Here is an 18,273-nt window from a genome sequence, read left to right as displayed (position 1 = left end):
TTGCGTGGTGTGGGCACCCATAATAAAGATGCCACTGCCCGGCTCAAAACAAACTATTGTAAATTGACCCCTTAGAGATGGGGTAAAAAAAAAATAGATGATGTTACCCATTGTAGAGCTTACTGTATCTATCATTTCTCTATTGCTCTCTAGAAAATGATAGCCAGGATCTGATTGGTTGCTATGGGCAACATCCCCTATTTAAAGTTTTTGAAACTTTAGTAAATTTACCCTAATCTTAGCTACAGAGTCCCACAACGTCATCCTGCAATACTTCTGTTCCAGAACCTAAGAGGACATCTGTCTGCCACCATGTCACTCATACACAGAACGTGCACGTATGCACAGACGCACTATTGGCAGACATCTTACTAAGGGAATTAAGCATCCCTTCAGGAGCGATATTGTTGGAATTGCACTGTAACTCACTCCGTTTGTTACAATTATTAGACTACAATGGGCATATATCATTAGACTAATAGGTTATCGATTATACAAAACTAAGGGAGGCACATAATTCTACTACTGCTGCCACTGATTAATATTAGACTAAAGGCAACACGTCATGGGTGAACCAGTGGAGGGCACAGGGAACCATAAGCTAGAGGGTTTCAGGTATTTATAACTCACGCACAAGAATGCAGTGGAGATATCTATGGGAAGCTCAGAGAATTGGAGAGACCCAAGGCAGAGGCGTGGAGTCTAACCCATCAGTGGTTTTCACTAGTGACCCCTCAATTTATGTAAGCGACATCAGCATTTTTTAGTGGAAATTTTTTCACATCGCTCACATAGATGTTGGCACTCAAATGGATAAGCCAGAAACAGGATTACAACAGTGAACACTTGTATTGAAGTCATTGATGTGCACATCATGGTAATACTGGAGGGCTAAATTGCGCAATTTAGAAACTTAACTTTATTATCATTATCTGTATAGAAACATAGAAACATAGAATTTGACGGCAGATAAGAACCACTTGGCCCATCTAGTCTGCCCCTTTTTTAAACATGTTACCTCAAACCATATTTGATCCTTATTTTTTTGTAAGGATATCAATATGCCTATCCCAAGCATGTTTAAATTGTACTACTGTATTTGCCTCTACCACCTCTGATGGGAGGCTATTCCACTTATCTACTACTCTTTCTGTGAAGTAATTCTTCCTCAAATTTCCCCTGAATCTTCCTCCCTCTAGTTTCAGTGCATGTCCTCGTGTTCTGCTGCTCCTGTTCCTGTGAAGAATGTCTCCCTCCTGTACCTTGTTAAAACCCTTGATATATTTGAAAGTTTCTATCATGTCCCCCCTTTCCCTTCTCTGCTCTAAAGTATACATATTAAGATCTTTTAGTCTTTCCTGGTACGTTTTGTGATGTAGGCCATGCACCATTTTAGTTGCCCTTCTTTGTACAGTCTCTAATGTATTTATATCCTTCTGGAGATATGGCCTCCAGACCTGAACACAATACTCTAGATGAGGTCGTACCAATGACCTATACAGTGGCATTATTACTTCTTTCTTTCTACTGCTGATACCTCTCCCTATGCAACCAAGCATCTGACTTGCCTTCTTCATTGCTTTGTTACATTGCCTACCTGCCTTTAAGTCCCCTGAAATAGTGACACCTAGATCCCTCTCTTCCTCAGTAGTTTCCATTATAGTGCCATTTATACTATATTTAGTCTTTGGATTTTTGCAACCCAAGTGCATGATTTTGCATTTTTTGGCATTAAACTGTAGTTGCCATGCTCTTGACCATTCCTCTAATCTACCTAGATCATCAATCATTTGTTTTACCCCTCCTGGTGTGTCTACCCTGTTGCATACCTTTGTGTCATCTGCAAAAAGGCACATTTTACCCTCAATTCCATTTGCAATATCACCAATAAAGATATTAAAAAGCACTGGTCCAAGTACAGATCCCTGGGGTACACCACTTCCCTCCTTTGACTGTACTCTGTTTACTACAACTCTCTGTTTTCTGTCCTGCAACCATGCTCTTATCCATTCAACTATCTTAGAATCCAATCCCAAGCTTTCAAGTTTATTTAACAGTCTGCGATGTGGGACAGTGTCAAAAGCCTTACTAAAGTCTAGATAAGCTACATCTACAGCCCCACCTTGATCTATTACTTTAGTCACCCAGTCAAAAAAGTCAATAAGATTTGTTTGACATGATCTTCCCCCAGTAAACCCATGCTGTTTTGGATCCTGTAAATTGCTGGTTTTGAGATATTCTACAACTCTTTCTTTTAAGAGTGTTTCCATCAATTTCCCTACTACTGATGTAAGGCTCACTGGTCGATAGTTGCTTACCTCTTCTTTGCTTCCACTTTTGTGCAGTGGGACTACATTCGCTGTTTTCCAGTCCTCTGGGATTACTCCAGTAGCTAGTGACTGGTTGAATAATTCTGTTATTGGTTTTACCAGCTCCCCTTTGAGCTCTTTTAGTATCCTTGGATGTATCCCATCTGACCCCATTGATTTATCCACTTTCAGTTTTGAGAGTTCTGTGAGGACTTTCTCCTCTGTAAATGTACTTGTTTCTCCCTCAGTTTTCTGACTATACTTGCAACTTAATTGTGGCCCCTTCCCCTCTCTTTCAGCAGTGAATACTGAGCAGAAATAATTATTAATATTATCTGCTATTACATTGTCCCCCTCAAGAAAACTTCTACTCTCTGTCTTTAGTCTTATTATTCCACTTTTTGTTTTTCTCCTTTCACTTATATACCTAAAAAAAGTTTTCCCCCCTTTACCCACTGATTGGGCCATTTTCTCTTCAGCCTGTGCTTTTGCACATCTGATTACCTTCTTAGCCTCCTTCTGTCTAACAAGATACACCTCTTTGTCCTCATTCTTCTGCGTCTTCTTAAATTTCTTAAAGGCCAACTTTTTTGCTTTCACAATACTTGCTACTTCTTTTGCAAACCACAATGGCTTCCTTTTTCGTGTGTTTTTCCTAACTCTTTTGACACAAAGTTCTGTTGCTTTTAGAATTGCACTTTTTAATTTTTCCCACTTATCCTGCACTCCTTCCAAGTTCCTCCACTCTGCCAAAGAATCCCTTACAGAGTTTCCCATCTCTACAAAATCACCATACAGTCTCTGTCTTTATTTTGAACCATACTGCTTGATGGTCACTGGATCCCAGGTTTTCACCCACATTTATGTCAGATATTCTGTCACCATTTGTAAGTATTAAGTCTAATATTGCGTCCTTACGAGTGGGCTCCCTCACCAATTGCTGGAGGGATGCTCCTTGCAAGGAATTCAGCATGTCCCTACTTCTGGTGGAACTTGCAACAGGCAGCTCCCAGTTTACATCAGGTAGATTAAAGTCTCCCATGATTATCACCTCTCCTTTTAATGCCATTTTATTGATGTCCTGCAATAGGCTCTTGTCAAGTTCCTCTTCCTGACCTGGTGGTCTGTAGATCACCCCTATACGAAAAATCGCCTTCTCCCCTGTTTCTATGGTCACCCAAAGGGCCTCAGTTTTTTCTTCAATACTTTGTATTAAGGTAGTCTTTATACTTTTTTTTCACATATATTGCAACCCCTCCCCCAATTCTTCCCATTCTGTCCTTCCTAAATAAAGTATATCCTGGTATAGCTATGTCCCAGTCATGATTTTCATTGCACCATGTCTCTGTAATAGCCACAATATCCAGTTCATCCCTTGTCATTATTGCAATTAGTTCTGGGATTTTATTTCCTAAGCTTCTAGCATTTGCACACATAGCTCTTAAAGTTGTGTTTGTGCTTCTCCTGCTGCTAGCTATGTTCATCTTTCTGCCTATATCTATTCGGTTTTGATTGGTATTATCTTTTGTTGTAGTGGATAGGCTTCCTGTTCCATTTTCCTGCTGAGACAATACCTCTAGGTTGGGGAGCAGATTTCTTCATTTGGTTCACTGCCCCCCTCTGCTAGTTTAAATAGTTGCTTATGAAGCTTCCAAACTTCTCACTTAATATTCTCGTTCCCCTTGAAGATGGGTGCAGGCCATCACTTTTATATAAGGCTCTGTCTTGCCAGGTAGCTTGACTTTGACCTAAATATCCAAATCTCTCCTCATTGCACCAATTCCTTAGCCAAACATTGAAGTTTCTGATTCTCAGAGTTCTATCTTCCCCTTGGTGTACTGGCAATACTTCTGAAAAAGTTACAGTGGTTGCCACCTGTTTTAGAGCATTTCCTAACTTTCTAAATTCATCTTTTACGGCCATGACTTCAGCATTAACCAGGTCATTTGTGCCTAGGTGGACGATGACATCCACCTCCCCATCTTTTCTAGCTGCCTTTACAATTCTTAGCATGCGTTCTTTATCTCTTGGAGCTGTGGCTCCAGGTAAGCACCTTACTTGTTTCTCTACTTGAGTAGCATTTCCCAGATTAACTCCTCTAATGATGGAATCTCCCAAAAGAAGTGCAGTCCTTTTTGGAGGTGAAATTTTCCTGGTCCTACAGTTAGTAGAGGTAGAAGTCCTCATATCTTCCTGTTCTTTATTGCCTATGTTGGTCATACATTATACATTGTATATTGATGTTATAGAAAAATCATTAATGAATTAATGGCTAGAACTGTATGTAAATGTATGGGTAGAGTGTGGATAACTAACCCTCTTATTTAAGGTTTGAGATTGGATACTAAAAGAAGACAAGAAATGCATTCCTGGCAGCATAATAAAGCTTTATTCTTGATGACAGTGTTAACCATATGGAAATATGTGAAGGCCCCCATACATAGAGCCAACATGTCCTAAGGACAAGTCGGACCCAATTCTCCTCCGAGCCGCCCGGCAGCTCCCCGGGAGGCTCACATACGATTAGGACATGCGATTTATCACATGTAAAAAAAAATAACAGGGAGCTGCAGGGCAGTGAGGAGCAGTGGGGGCGGGCAGCTGGGGAGGAAGCAGTGGGGCAGCAGCGTTACAAATCAGTCGGAGCGAGCGGTGGTGACCATCAGTCTCCACTGTCCAGCGCTGTAGTGGGCGGGCAGCAGCGGCTATTACATCTTTAAAATAATGTGTCAAATGACTCTCCGGCTTTTGATTGGCTGAGATAGAGCACTCTCAGCCAATCAGCGGCCTCGGAGGGAGGCCACTGATTGGCTGCGAGTGCTCTATCTCAGCCAATCATTAGCCGGGCAGTCATTTGACATGTTATTTTAAAGTTGTAATTGCCACGGCTGCCGGCCCGCTACAGCGCTGGACAGTGGAGACTGATGGTCACCGCCGCCCGCCCCAACTGATCTGGTAAAGCTGCTGCCCCACTGCTTCCTCCCCAGCCGCCCGCCCCACTGCTCCTCACCGCTACGGCGCTGGACAGTGGAGACTGACTGTCACTGCCACCCACCACGACTGAACTGATTAAACATCGTATGTCCCGCTGGTCCGACCCCTGGGGTCGAGTCCGTTACGCACGGGACCGCGCATCGGACCTGACCCCATGTATCGAAGAACCGATTTGGTCCGATTTATCGGGCCGATTGATCGCAATCGGCCGAAATCGGTCCAAATCGGCTGTATCGATGTATGCCCACCTTAAGAGTTGATGCATTGATATTTTATATTGATGTTTCTAAAATAAAACTGTGTTAAACTTTTGATCTGATCATAGCCAATGCTTACCTGTCTTGAGAAAGTTCATGACAAGTGAATAGGATCATCACTTCAATCATCTGTGTAATCAACTAAAGCAGTGGTTCCCAACCTGGGGTACCATTACCCCACAGACCAGTTGGGGGTACTTGAAAATAATATTGGTAATGGTGGAAGAAGAGCCAGAAGTCTCCTGATGGCAGAGGAAGTCTCCCATTGCCGTGGAGATTAACCACATCACTACACTTCTGGTTTTGTCTGCATAGGCAAACAAGGGGGGGGGGGTATCAGTTGCCTGGAGAAACCACCCTCCTCTTGGCTAGTGGCTAAAAATATGACAATAGCAGTATTATGCAGTATAAGGGACCAGAGGAGCAGTGGCGTAGCTAAGTTTTGGGCGCCCCCCCCGCTGTTAGGGGGGGCGCCCCCCCGTCACCGCCCCGCCAAGCACCCCTACCCCGCCGCCCATGCAAACCCCCCCTCAATCCCCCACAGCCTTACCTATCGTGCTGGTCCCGGCGGCTCCGTTCTTCTGCTGAGGACCACCAGAAAATGCCCGCCCCCATAGAGCAGACAGTTTCAGAGAACTGTGTGCTATATGGGGGTGGCCATTTTGTGGTGGTCCTCAGCAGAAGAACGGAGCCGCCGGGACCAGCGCGATAGGTAAGTCTGTGGGGGATTGAGGGGGGGTTTAACTATAGCACCGCAGCCCCCGGCGCCCCCACATGCACAGCGCCCCCCCGCGGTGGCGGGGGCTGCGGTGCTATAGTTACGCCACTGCAGAGGAGAGCTGCTGCACATGCCCAGTGGTAGCAGCTTCTAACAAGTTTCCTGTGTGTGTGTATTTGATTCCTCCATGAGTGCAATAGATCAGAGGGCAGCTACCAGGAAGAAGAGACAGGAGCCTTACCATGAGGTGGGAGAATGTGAGCTTAGAAAGTGCAGCACTAGTTCCATTATGTTTGTGTATTTATTATAATGGCATATTTAACCTTTTCTTGACCACTCATTAATATTATTGAAATGTTTGATACAGCCAATACTATAGACCATCTATAGTGTTAGATAATAATACTGTATTCCATACAGTATCCAGTGTATAAAAAGACCAATGTGTACAGTAATGTCCGAATGATCTTTACTTGGTTCTTCTAGTGCTCCCCCAGAATACCGCATTGCTTCAATATTGCACAGAGTGTGAGATTGTGGAATGAATTTGAAAACCCAACTTTAGAAATCCTGCATTTGCCACTGGTCTGCAGCATCATCAGCATCTCCCCGTGCTTTTGCCCTACGAGAAATGCACTGGGAGCTACCCACGCTGCCCCCAGACATCAGCATTCACCTGTACCACACTGACATGGGTGGAGAAAGCAGTGGCATTAATCTTATAGGCGTTAGCGGGAACCCCACAGACAGTACACAGCCAGTGGCCGGACACAGAGGGAACTTATTCCTGACCACACACTGCTCCTTATTATAAGGACACACATGCAGCTTAGTACCACTCCACTCAAAAGTACTGTGGAAATTTCAAATTGTGAGGAGGGGGTACTCATAAATGAAAAGTCTAATCAAGGGGTATGGGAGAGAAAAAAGGGTTGGGAACCACTGAACTAAAGAGAAGAACCTAGTTTATACTAACCCGTTTGTCACTCAAACACCTCATTACCACCCAGCAACAATCATTTAGAAGCAAGTGAGATGTGACTGAGATACAGCTGTGCTCATAGGATTACATACTGTACCCAAGCAGAAGTTGCGATTTTCTGGCCATTTGTCAGAGAATATGAATGATAACTCACAAACTTTTCTTTCACTCGTGGTTAGAGGTTGGGTGAAGCCATTTATTGTCAAACAACTGTGTTTACTCTTTTTAAATCATAACGACGACAGAAACTACCCAAATGACCCTGATCAAAAGATTGATCAGTGCAACTTATGAGCACAACTGTAAACACAATGAGGAATCACTCCATATTGTTCAACTCAAAGTTAGGTAAGCAGCCCACAGTGCTAAACCATACAAGATGCATCTGAATTTGGACTTGCATCCAACTCTGAATCTGTCTCATTGTACACAGTGGTGGCACCTGGGTTGGTGACACCCAGGTTGGTGACACCAAGTGTGACCTACAGTAATCATCTTACGCCTAAGGTGCATACAAGAAAAAGGGACGTGTCCTCATGAAAGGGCGCATTGTCCCATGAGAAGTCCCTGTTGCTATTGGGGAGTGGCCTCATGAGAAGCCCCTGGTCACCTCACTCCAGGGGTGTGCTCAGCTCCTGGAGATACTAGACTGCTCTAGGAAACTAGTGTCTGCAATGGCAGTCCCGTCTCAATAACAGGAGTCGGTTGCTGCAGGATAATGTCACACTTCCTTGCAGAGAAGCAGCATTTTGATGTCACCCCCTAAATGAGTAGCACCTATGAGCCACATGCACCCTATACACCCCCCCCCCCCCTGTAATGCCTGCTGTCAGGTACAGGGACTGTCCAGAAACATGGAAAAGTGGGATTATTATAGTTTACTCCTACAGCACCACAATATTCTACATTTTGGGGGAAATTTACTAAGCCGAATACCCCTGAAATAAATCAAGGATGTCTATGAGGATCCTTGTTGTACTTAATGCAGGTGGCTGCTGTGGAACTTTTGAAGACCTCAAATCCATACTTTCCCCTGAGGCATACTTCCCTACTGTGGCCGGAGACACCGGAATGCGTGGATAATGGTGGCTGTGGAGCTGAGAGGGTTAACCCCTTCAGTCCCAGCGCCAAAACAGATAAAGGGCGCTTGGTGCCAAAATTCAAAATTGCTGTATTTAGCGGCGCTGGCCGTCTATGGTGTAAAATAACTCCTACCTGCTTGCCTTGTATGGGCGGCACAGCAGCGATCCCCCTCCAGCAGCCGCGACCACCATTTGTGCACCACAAGGTCCCTCCGGGCAAGAGAGAGACTACCAGGCACCGAGAACCACTGGAGTGGAGGAGCCGGCCATGGGGAAAGTCAGGCGCTGCCACTTGGAATCCGGACACCCAGGCTCCTGGCGTGCGGTGCCAGCAGCAGGGGCACGGGTGCACTGCAGCCCCGGGTCAGCTCGGGCAGCTGCAATGCGATGGCGCATTTAACCCCTGCCACTGGGCACCGGGGGGAGGGAATCGGGCACAAAGCGGGGCTTCGGTGCACCACAGCCCCAGACTGGAGGCTGTGGTGAGGCAGCAATAATGTTCCCCCGCAGGTGGCTAGGGGGCAGCGGCTGTGCCACCTAGCCTCCCAGCACCACACAGAGGGAGCTCCTGCAGCCAGAAGCCCAGCACTGACCACAAAATTTGAAATAACCCAAATGTATTGTAAATGTCTTTAAAAGGTGTTGTATGGCTTTTGGAGCATGTGCAGTGCACAGGCTAAGTGTGTACAATGTAACACATGTGTGCTTTAATTGTATTTTAAAGGAAAAGTGCACTTACTGTAACTGCTGTGCCCCAGGGGAATCCAGAGTCCTGTGTGGACTGCTGGGTTCCCCCCAGACTTTATCCCAAAAACAGAATGTTTTCCCAGATAGCCTCCAAGCTGAGAGCTGCAGGTAAGGTAGCAGGGAACATCATCTTTCTAACAAGATGAGGGATTCCCTGGAGCTCTATGGGGCTCTCTTTCAGCGTGCAGGAGACCCGGGCAGGGGATCCGGGCTGCCCATCTCTGGAGCTCACATCTGGGCTAGAGGTGTTCAGCTGGTTCCTTGGCCGGATCCTGGAAGTAGGTTTTGGAGGGAAACCTTCCCCCTTGCCAGACAGACTGGCACCTGGGTGGTACCTGGCCCCCCAGGTGGGCTGTGGCTCAGAGGAGTAACCACTCCCCTCTGTCCATAAGGACAATGCTGAATGTGCATGTGCCCAGCGCATGCACGTCTCGTGCACTTAAGCTGATTGGTTGAAGACCACAGGGTAGGCTTACCCCCTGTGGTAATGTGTATTGGAGTAGCATAAAAAGAGGGCCTGTGAGCCCTGGTTTTTGTACTTCTACCTGATTTGAAAGCTGTAAATATCTGTATGCTCTGCCTCCTATGATAGGAGAAGAGATCTTTTAAGAAACATTGGCAAATAAACACCTTTCTGCCTCAAGACAACCGTTCTCATCTTGCGACCAACAGAATTATTGCAATAATTCTGTTCTCCACCTGTTCTGAGTACAAGGGTCCAGCATCCTCCCAGTTCCTCTCTGCCAGCTACCGAAGCAGAGGTCTGGTCCCTGAACATTTTTTTTTATATCTCTCTGGTCTATATTGGTACATTCCCTCTGGGATTGCCAGGGGATCGCCGCAGGTCTGTGCTACCTATTGATTTCTTTCTCACACACGCAGGGAGGCTTCCTTGGTATTTTGAGTACCCATCTCTTTGTGTCGTTTGCTGTGTCTTGTTGTGTGGTGTTATATTGCGCTTTTGCGTGGCGTCTTTTTTTATGTTTACAACAAGGTCGTTCTTGGTGTGCGACGAGGTTGCTGATGCGTTTTGTTTACTCATTTCCCTGGGATTGGCTCAGGAGCAGTAAGTTAGTGTTTTTTTTCCAGTCAGGCCAATGATAGTCCATTTCACCTTTTGTCTCTGAAGGATCTGAAGGATCTCCAGCACCTTGTACAACTATAAGACCTGGTTGCAACGGAGTTGGGACAGACATAATTTGCCCCTTTAAACGTGGCAATTAAAGGTGAAGCCTTAGCATCTGAAGGTACTGACCATCCGTTACGACAGATCAACAGAGGTAGTGTAGGGTTTGCTGTGGCCATCTTAAATAGTGGGGGGGGGGCATCTTAAATAGTGCTCACAGCTGTGGGGTAACACCAAAAAAACATAACACATACAGCATGGATCGCTAAGGTGAGAATTTAGCAGTGGAGTTTGAGAAAAAAAGCTGGCGCCCAGGCAGAAAGAGTGTATGTTTGCTAAATTGCGAGAGAATTGCGAATTGATCGCTAATCCATACGCACTTCCCAAACAATTGAATATTTTTCCCATCTGTGCATTAGTGAGTACTGTAGGCCTGATCCTTCAACTAATCTGCTACTGAGACAGGGTGGAAGTGGTCATCATTGATGTCACAGAGCCTCCTGGGGAACACTTGCATTTTTTCAGACACACTCAGATACAGGTTTCCATGCCCAAACCCCGGGCTTTCTGCCAGTGCGGACACATTGCATTTACGATTTATATGAATTTTCAGTTGCTATTTACCCTGCATGTGCAGTCATTCGATAATTGCTCGATTTGTAAATTCTCTATTTAGCAATCCATGCTGAATTAGGCCAAAATTTGAGGGTCTCTTCCATCAATTGCTCCTAAAATGTTCAACTAAATGTGTCAGAGTATAGGATGGACAGTGTAATGGTTAGCTTTACTGCCTCGCAGCGCTGAGGTCATGGGTGTGCGGAATTTGTATATTATCCCTGTGCTTGCGAGGGGTTTACTCCAGGTTTCCTCTCTTAATCCAAAAATATACAGATAGGTGAACAAAATTAACCCAAAAGTGAATGTGTGTGCCTGTAAGTGGGGTAGGGAATATAGATTGTAAGCTCCACTGGGGCAGGCACTGATGTCAATGTTAAAATATTCTCTGTAAAGCTCTGCGGAATATGTGTGCGCTATATAAGAAACTGTAAATAAATAATAATAATAAGCCCACAGAAATTGGAAGCCCTGTCAGACTGTCTATAAACTGTGTTATATTGCTTATCTAGTTTCATTGTTATTAGTTGCCCAAGAACAAAACAGCAGCCATGCAATTTGATTACAACATTTGAATTTGGCATCTGTACCTACATAGCTAGTTCAAATGTGATGATTATTAATGTATTATATATATATTAAAGGGACAATGCCATAGAAAGTTTTTAGAACATGTTATATGGGGCTAGTACAGTGTAAAATAACATGTGAATGTTTTCTAATAGTGCGTGGAGGCATCATGTCTCTACCATACACATTATTGTGCATAGTTGGGTGCCAGAAGACAATAGCAAGCTACTTTGCAACTGCTTTCTGTAAGTTGAAAGGAGGATGGATAACATGACACACGTTTAATTTCAGCACACTTGTTAAATCAGCCCTGAATTTTTTATGAAGCGTTAGTAACCAGTAGCTGAGGCTCTGGGGGCTTCTGCACCACAAAGAGTGTGGCCGGCTCTCACTTCCCATCTGGCACAGGGTGACAGAGACAGTCAAGAGGGCTGCATGAAACTTTAAGGAGAAGAAAGCTCATGTGCGACAACCATTGTGAATGAGAAACAGAACATGCCGCGTTGTGTGACTGTCTCTTTAAAGATTAGACACAACAGCTTACCACTGGATTTAAAGTGAGGTTGATGCATGAGACAACACGACAGCTGTTTTCCCAAGAACTATACAGTATGACATACACAGATCAAACACTGGTAAAGTTTATAATATACAGAGGCAGCTATACCTAGCATTTATCATGTGTGGCTTCATGTTTTATATTTACATTAATTAATTAACCAATACAAACAAGTATTTTATATAGATGTTTAATAGTCTTTATTGTGTACAGGGGCCTTATTTTCTGCTATTCTTATGTAACATATCAGCCGTGCAATGAATGAACAATGCACTCATTGGCACTGCCAATCAATATGTAGCATTTATTTCTTATTCTTTACAACTACAACAAATGGAAAATACTTTGGAAAAGAGGTGTAGTATGACTTTTACTTTATTCTTAAGTTGGTAGGAATGCCTAGATACCATTTTCAGGAATCGTATATATATATATATATATGGGGAGCAGACTCTTGTTTCGTGCCACTACTTGATATGTGGTTAATACTCGGCTGCCGGACTTACAAGAACCCCTGTTGGAAAAGGAATGTGGATAACAGTTGTAAGTTGGCGCCCTTGTTTGAACCTTCAATGATTGGTTCTATAATAGCCTTTAGTTATATTCAGAGTGAATCAAAGTAAAGTCCAATGATTAATAAACATTTATTAAAAAGTCTATTTTTTTCATTCAATAGAGGTACTTTTTCCAGATCATAAAAACTTCAGTGTAGTATTTCAGAATAGCAAACTATTGTTTACTATTCTGAAATACTACACTGAAGTTTTTATGATCTGGAAAAATTTGTATTGGTCTTTCGACCAGCTGCAACTCTGGAACGACTCTCCTGTTAGTGAGAGACAGTAAAACAGAATACACAAAGGGGGGGTGTCCAGAGTGCGCTCTTGTAGTACCACCTAGCCGCAAATTCGTTGTATCGAATAGATGTGATCCAACAATCACTTGTAATCACTCCAAAGAGATATCATGGACTCGGAAATTACAGTGAAGACCTTGATCGTAAAAACAATTCTTTATTAGAAGACCAACGCGTTTTGTCTACACGACTTCATCAGGGGCATGGCATGGCCAAACTAGGCCTGGTATCCATATAGTCACAGTAGCAGTAATAGATAATATTCCTTGAGTTTGAACAATCAGTTAAAATCAATAAGGGTGAAGATGGGAGATTACACCAATGTAAAAATAGGGATAAGTTTCCTTCAGAGATGGACGGAAAAGGAACCTATAGCCGTAATGGTAAAATCAAAATTGCCAGGATATTAAGGGGGAAATTTACTAAGAATGCAAATACGTAAATTCGTATTTGCATTCTTCCTACGACTGCATATGACTGTTTCAGTCGTATGCAAAGTCGTGTTCCGGAGGGTCATTTACAAAGCAGTCATATACGACTGCTTTGTAACCCTCCGATGGTGTAACTATTCGTATATACGGCCGCTAATACGAATGTTTCAGGCAGTCTGCAATGTGTAAAAAAATTATAGATAACTATTAGACAATAGTTTATTCTTTTTTTTTACACTGCCATCAGCCCGGTGACCACCGCCCAGGGTCACCGGGGACAGCACCAGGCTTCAGTCTGGTCAGGTAAGTCCTGGAGAAGGGGGACCCCTTCATTGAGGGGGTCCCCACTCCCCCAGGGCCCCTGGCCAGGCTGACTGGTCAGTAGGGTTAATGTTTTGGCTGCGGGACCTTATATAATAAGTGTCCCCCGGCTGTGACATTACCCTGCTGGCTGGTTTGGCCTGGGGCTGGTTCTTAAAATACGGGGGACCCCTAGTCATTTTGTCCCCCGTATTTTGGGAACCAGCCCCGGCCATGGAGCCTGGGGCTGGTTGTAAAAAATTGGGGAACCCCTATTTGCGGCGTTTCCTGACTTTTTATTACCGGCCACGGCTCCTTAAGCCTGGTGCTGGTTACAACTGTGGGGGGGACCCGATGCTGTTTTTTTTTCTTTTATTTATTTAATTTTCTATTTTTTAACACTGAAGCCTGCACGGATCTGACTGATCCGTGCAGGTTGAAGCCAAATACGACAGGAAAATAAGGTGTATTCTCCTGTCCTATTTGGCTGGGCATTTCACACCAATTAGCAGCCGTATTTTCATTACGGCTGCTTAGTAAATCAGGAACCGCCATTCTTTTGAATGGTGACTCCTGTTGTATTCTATCAATGGTGTACACATTCGTATTTGTAAATACAAATACGAATGCCCCATCAATATGAATACGAATATTTGTATTTTTGGCTTAGTAAATACAAATACACTCCAAAAATTCGTATTTTCCTAGGAAAATACGAATTTTTCCTACGAATCCATATTAGTAAATTACCCCCTAACCCACAATTGTGGGAAACCTCCTCTCTCACACTTAGCAGAGAGAAAAATGCATGTAGTCCACAGTGGGGGAATGGAAGTGTTCACTCCACCGCAGACAACATTCGGTCTGCGAATGATCTGCTATTATCTGTTTTTATCATTTTGACCAACCCTTCTACAAGACTTCATAGTAATAAAAAATGTGTTTGACAAAAATACAACTTTGAAAAATGCATTTATTGAGATCACAGGAGTGTCACATATAGGTGCATGACATAACAACCGCCCCCCCCAAAACAGCAATGAAGAAAGACATGGACATACAATAATGGTGTATGTAGCGGTATATGGTCCCATAGCAGCAATGCATCACCTGAGAACATCCCAGCCTGCTCTCATGTGAAGTGTTGCTGCAACAGGGCCATATCCGACACATACACCACTATATGTTTGCACAAGGGAGTGTGCCCAGGAGTGTCACATATAGTTCCATGACATAACAACCGCCCCCAAAACAGCAAAGAAGAAAATAATGGACCTCTTTGTTTTCGTATGCCCGTAACCCAGCCCATTATGATAATATTGTTTATATGTGATGTGTCAATAGCCCAAATCGAGAGTGTGTACGGTGGTACAATCTTTTTCTTGTGATTGTTTGGATGGGAGTAGATCGAACGTTGCAAGTAATATTGTACAGGTGTGTACGCGCGTATCGGCTGGGATTTCTGGACGGTCGGTTGCGTGTAGGGTCGATCGAACGCTCGCAAGAAAACAGGGATTGTATAGATGTGTACCCAGCTTTAGCCTTTACCACCTCTGATGGGAGGATATTCCACTTGTCCACTACCCTTTCTGTGAAGTAGTTTTTCTTTAAATTGCCCCTGAACTTATCTCCCTCCAGTTTCAGTGAAGTGTTCTAATACATCTCTGCCTTTGAAGAATGTTTCCCTCCCGGACTCTGTTAAAACCCTGATATATTTGAAAGTTTCTATCATGTCCTCCTTTCCCTTCTCTGCTCCAAACTATACATATTAAAATATTTTAGTCTTTCCGGGTAAGTTTTGTGATGTAGGCCATGCACCATTTTAGTTGCCCTTCTTTGCACACGCAGCATATTTATATCTTTCTGGAGATATGTTCTCTAGGAACACAGTACTCTAGATGAGGCGGTACCAATGACCTATAGTATACAGTAGCATTATTACTTCTGTTTTCCTGCTATTGATTATTCTCCCTATGCAAACAAGCAACTTATTTGCCTTTCTCATTGCTTTGTTACATTGTTTCACAGCCTTTACTGGAAGTCACTTTAAAAAGTGGCTCCTAGAGCCCTTTCCTCCTCAGTAGTTTCCTTGAGTAAAGTTTTGATACAACACAAGGGTTCCCTTGCATTCCTTTATTAACTAACATGTACAATTCACCATGCACCAAAAGCTGTGTGCAAGTACATTTGCCTTTTTATACTGCATGCCATTCTCATACATTAGGACCAATCTTTTGTACCTAGTACAGGTAAGTACACACTAATAATGAGGACAGCTCTGAATCCAAGTATATGGACAAGACTAATATAGACAGAGAGAGATTTACTATGGGGTGAATGAAGCTACAGTCCCAGGCCTCCACATAACAATTGACCCAGAATTACGACCGTATGATGATGACCAATCACACAGTTGGCAATACATGTATTACAGTTTTAGAGATATTGTGGCTGATAGTGTAAAATTGAGTGTATCTCACCTAGTACTGGTCACAGCTCTTCCCAGTGGCGTAACTATAAATTTTGCTCCCCCCCCCCGCCATAACATTTTGTGCCCCCCCCATATAAAAATAACAGTGGCATAAGTTTGGCAAGATAAATGTTGGTGCCCCCGTCCGATAGATAGATAGATAGACAGATAGATATAGAAGAGGGGCAACCCTTACAGCAATATTATTAATTTGGCTAGCTAGTATTGCTGCAGAAGAGCTGACTGCTGTGATGCCAGCTCCACCAGTACTACAAAGTTAGGCTGTGAGAGTGGAGGTTAAGGGATAGGTGATGGTAAGGCTGCCGGAGGGGAGGATAGGGTAAGGCTGCAGGAAGGGAGGTTATGGGAGAGAATAGGGTAAGGCTGTGGGAGGGGAGGTTAGAGTAGAGGTTATGATAAGGCTGCCAAAGGGGAGAGGATAGGGTAAGGCTGCAGGAGGGGAGAGTAAAGGGTAGAGTTTAGGGTAAGGCTGCAGGAAGGGAGGCTAGGAGAGAGAATAGGGTAAGGCTGTGGCAGGGGAGGTTAGGGGAGAGGTTAGGGTAAGGCTTTCCAGAGGGGAGAGGATAGGGTAAGGCTGCAGGAAGGGAGGTTATGGGAGAGAATAGGGTAAGGTTGCAGGAAGGCAGGTTATTAAATAGAATAGGGTAAGGCTGTGCTAGGGGAGGTTAGGAGAGAGAATAAGGTACGGCTGTGGTAGGGGAGGTTAGAGGAGAGGTTAAGGTAAGACTGCCAGAGGGCAGGTTAGGGGAGAGAATAGGAAAAGGCTGCCAAAAGGGGAGGTTAGGGTAGAGGTTATGGAAAGGCTGCCGGAGGGAAGGTTAGGGGTAAGACTAGGGTAAGGTTGTGGGAGGGGAGGTTAGGGGAGAGGTTAGGGTAAGGCTGCCAGAGGAGAGGTTAGGGGAGAGAATAGGGTAAGGCTGCCGGATGGGGAACGGCTGCAGGAGGGGAGGTTGGGCTTAGGGGAGAGTATAAGGTAGGGCTGTGGGAGGGGATGCTAGGGATAAGGAGAGAATAATTTAAGGCTGTAAAAGGGGAGAGGTTAGGGGAAGGCTGCAGGATGGGAGGTTAGAGTAAGGCCGCATGAGGGGAGAGGTTAGGGTAAGGCAGCAGGAGGGGAGAGTTTAGGGTAAGACTGTGGGAGAGGAGGTTATGAATAGTTGAGAGGTTAAGATAAGGCTGCAGGAGGGGAGAGGTTAGGGTAAGGCTGCAGGAGGAGAGAGGTTAGGTAAGGCTGCAGGAGGGGAGGCTAGGGTTAGGGGAGAGGTAAGGTTAAGGCTGCTGTAGGGGATAAGTTGCAATAAGGCTGCAGGAAGGGAGGTTAGGAGAGAGGTCAGGGTAAGTCTGTAGGAGGGTAGCAATTTATATGTCTCTGGCTGTAGCCCACTCCCTGCTCCTTCCCTGCTTTGAATAAACTTCATTACTTGTGTAATTTCACTGATCTGTGTGAGCCATATGCATGGGAAGTGATGGGGGAAGGAGTTCCTGGCTGTAGCTGGTGGTAGCTGCTCACAGTGTGGGGTCTCCTCTTGTGCCTGCTGACTGCTGGATTTGACAGCATTGGGTGCTGTGTGGTGGCTGGGGGGGGGGGTCCCATTTCCTTCTGCTGCTAAATATATCTCCAGAGGTCAGAGGAGCAAGTGCTGGGCTCTCCTCCAATCAGAGCTCAGCACATGCTCCTCTGACCCCACTGCAGTGCCTCCTGGGATTTTTTACCCAGTAGTGCACTGCAGTGTGCTGCCCCGACTACCTGGGGTCCAGGAGGCTGCAGCAAAGGTAACCACCGGCAGAGGTGTAGGGAGGGTGGAGCAGGCGGAGCATGAGTCCGGGCGCAGAGACATCAAAGGGCGCCGGAGCCTGCTCCCCAACTCCCTCCCCCGCCTGCAGTCTGTTTGGCTGCCGGGAGCTGCGTCTCTTTGCACTGAGAGACAGGATGCTGCTGGGCTGGCTGGAGGTAGGGGGCGCTGTGTACAGAGGCATCCTATAGTTCCTCCCAGGCAGTGCTCCGTGGCTGCACTGTGTGAGAGAGCAAGCAAGACGGGAGAGGGGACCAGCAGCTGCCGTGAGTGTACTATTATCTGAGCAAGGCCAGGATCAGGGCCGGCGCCACCACTAGGCAAATCTAGGCATTTGCCTAGGGCACCGGCCACTGGAGGGCGGCATTCCCCCCCCCCCCCCCCGTGCCGCGGGGGTACCTGTCCTGCGGCTGTGTATATAAAGCTGCGGGGGGTCCCTGCAG

This window comes from Crinia signifera, chromosome 1 (assembly GCF_055691185.1).
Source record: "Crinia signifera chromosome 1, ASM5569118v1, whole genome shotgun sequence".
NCBI lineage: Eukaryota > Metazoa > Chordata > Amphibia > Anura > Myobatrachidae > Crinia > Crinia signifera.
This window is presented reverse-complemented; position numbering follows the sequence as displayed.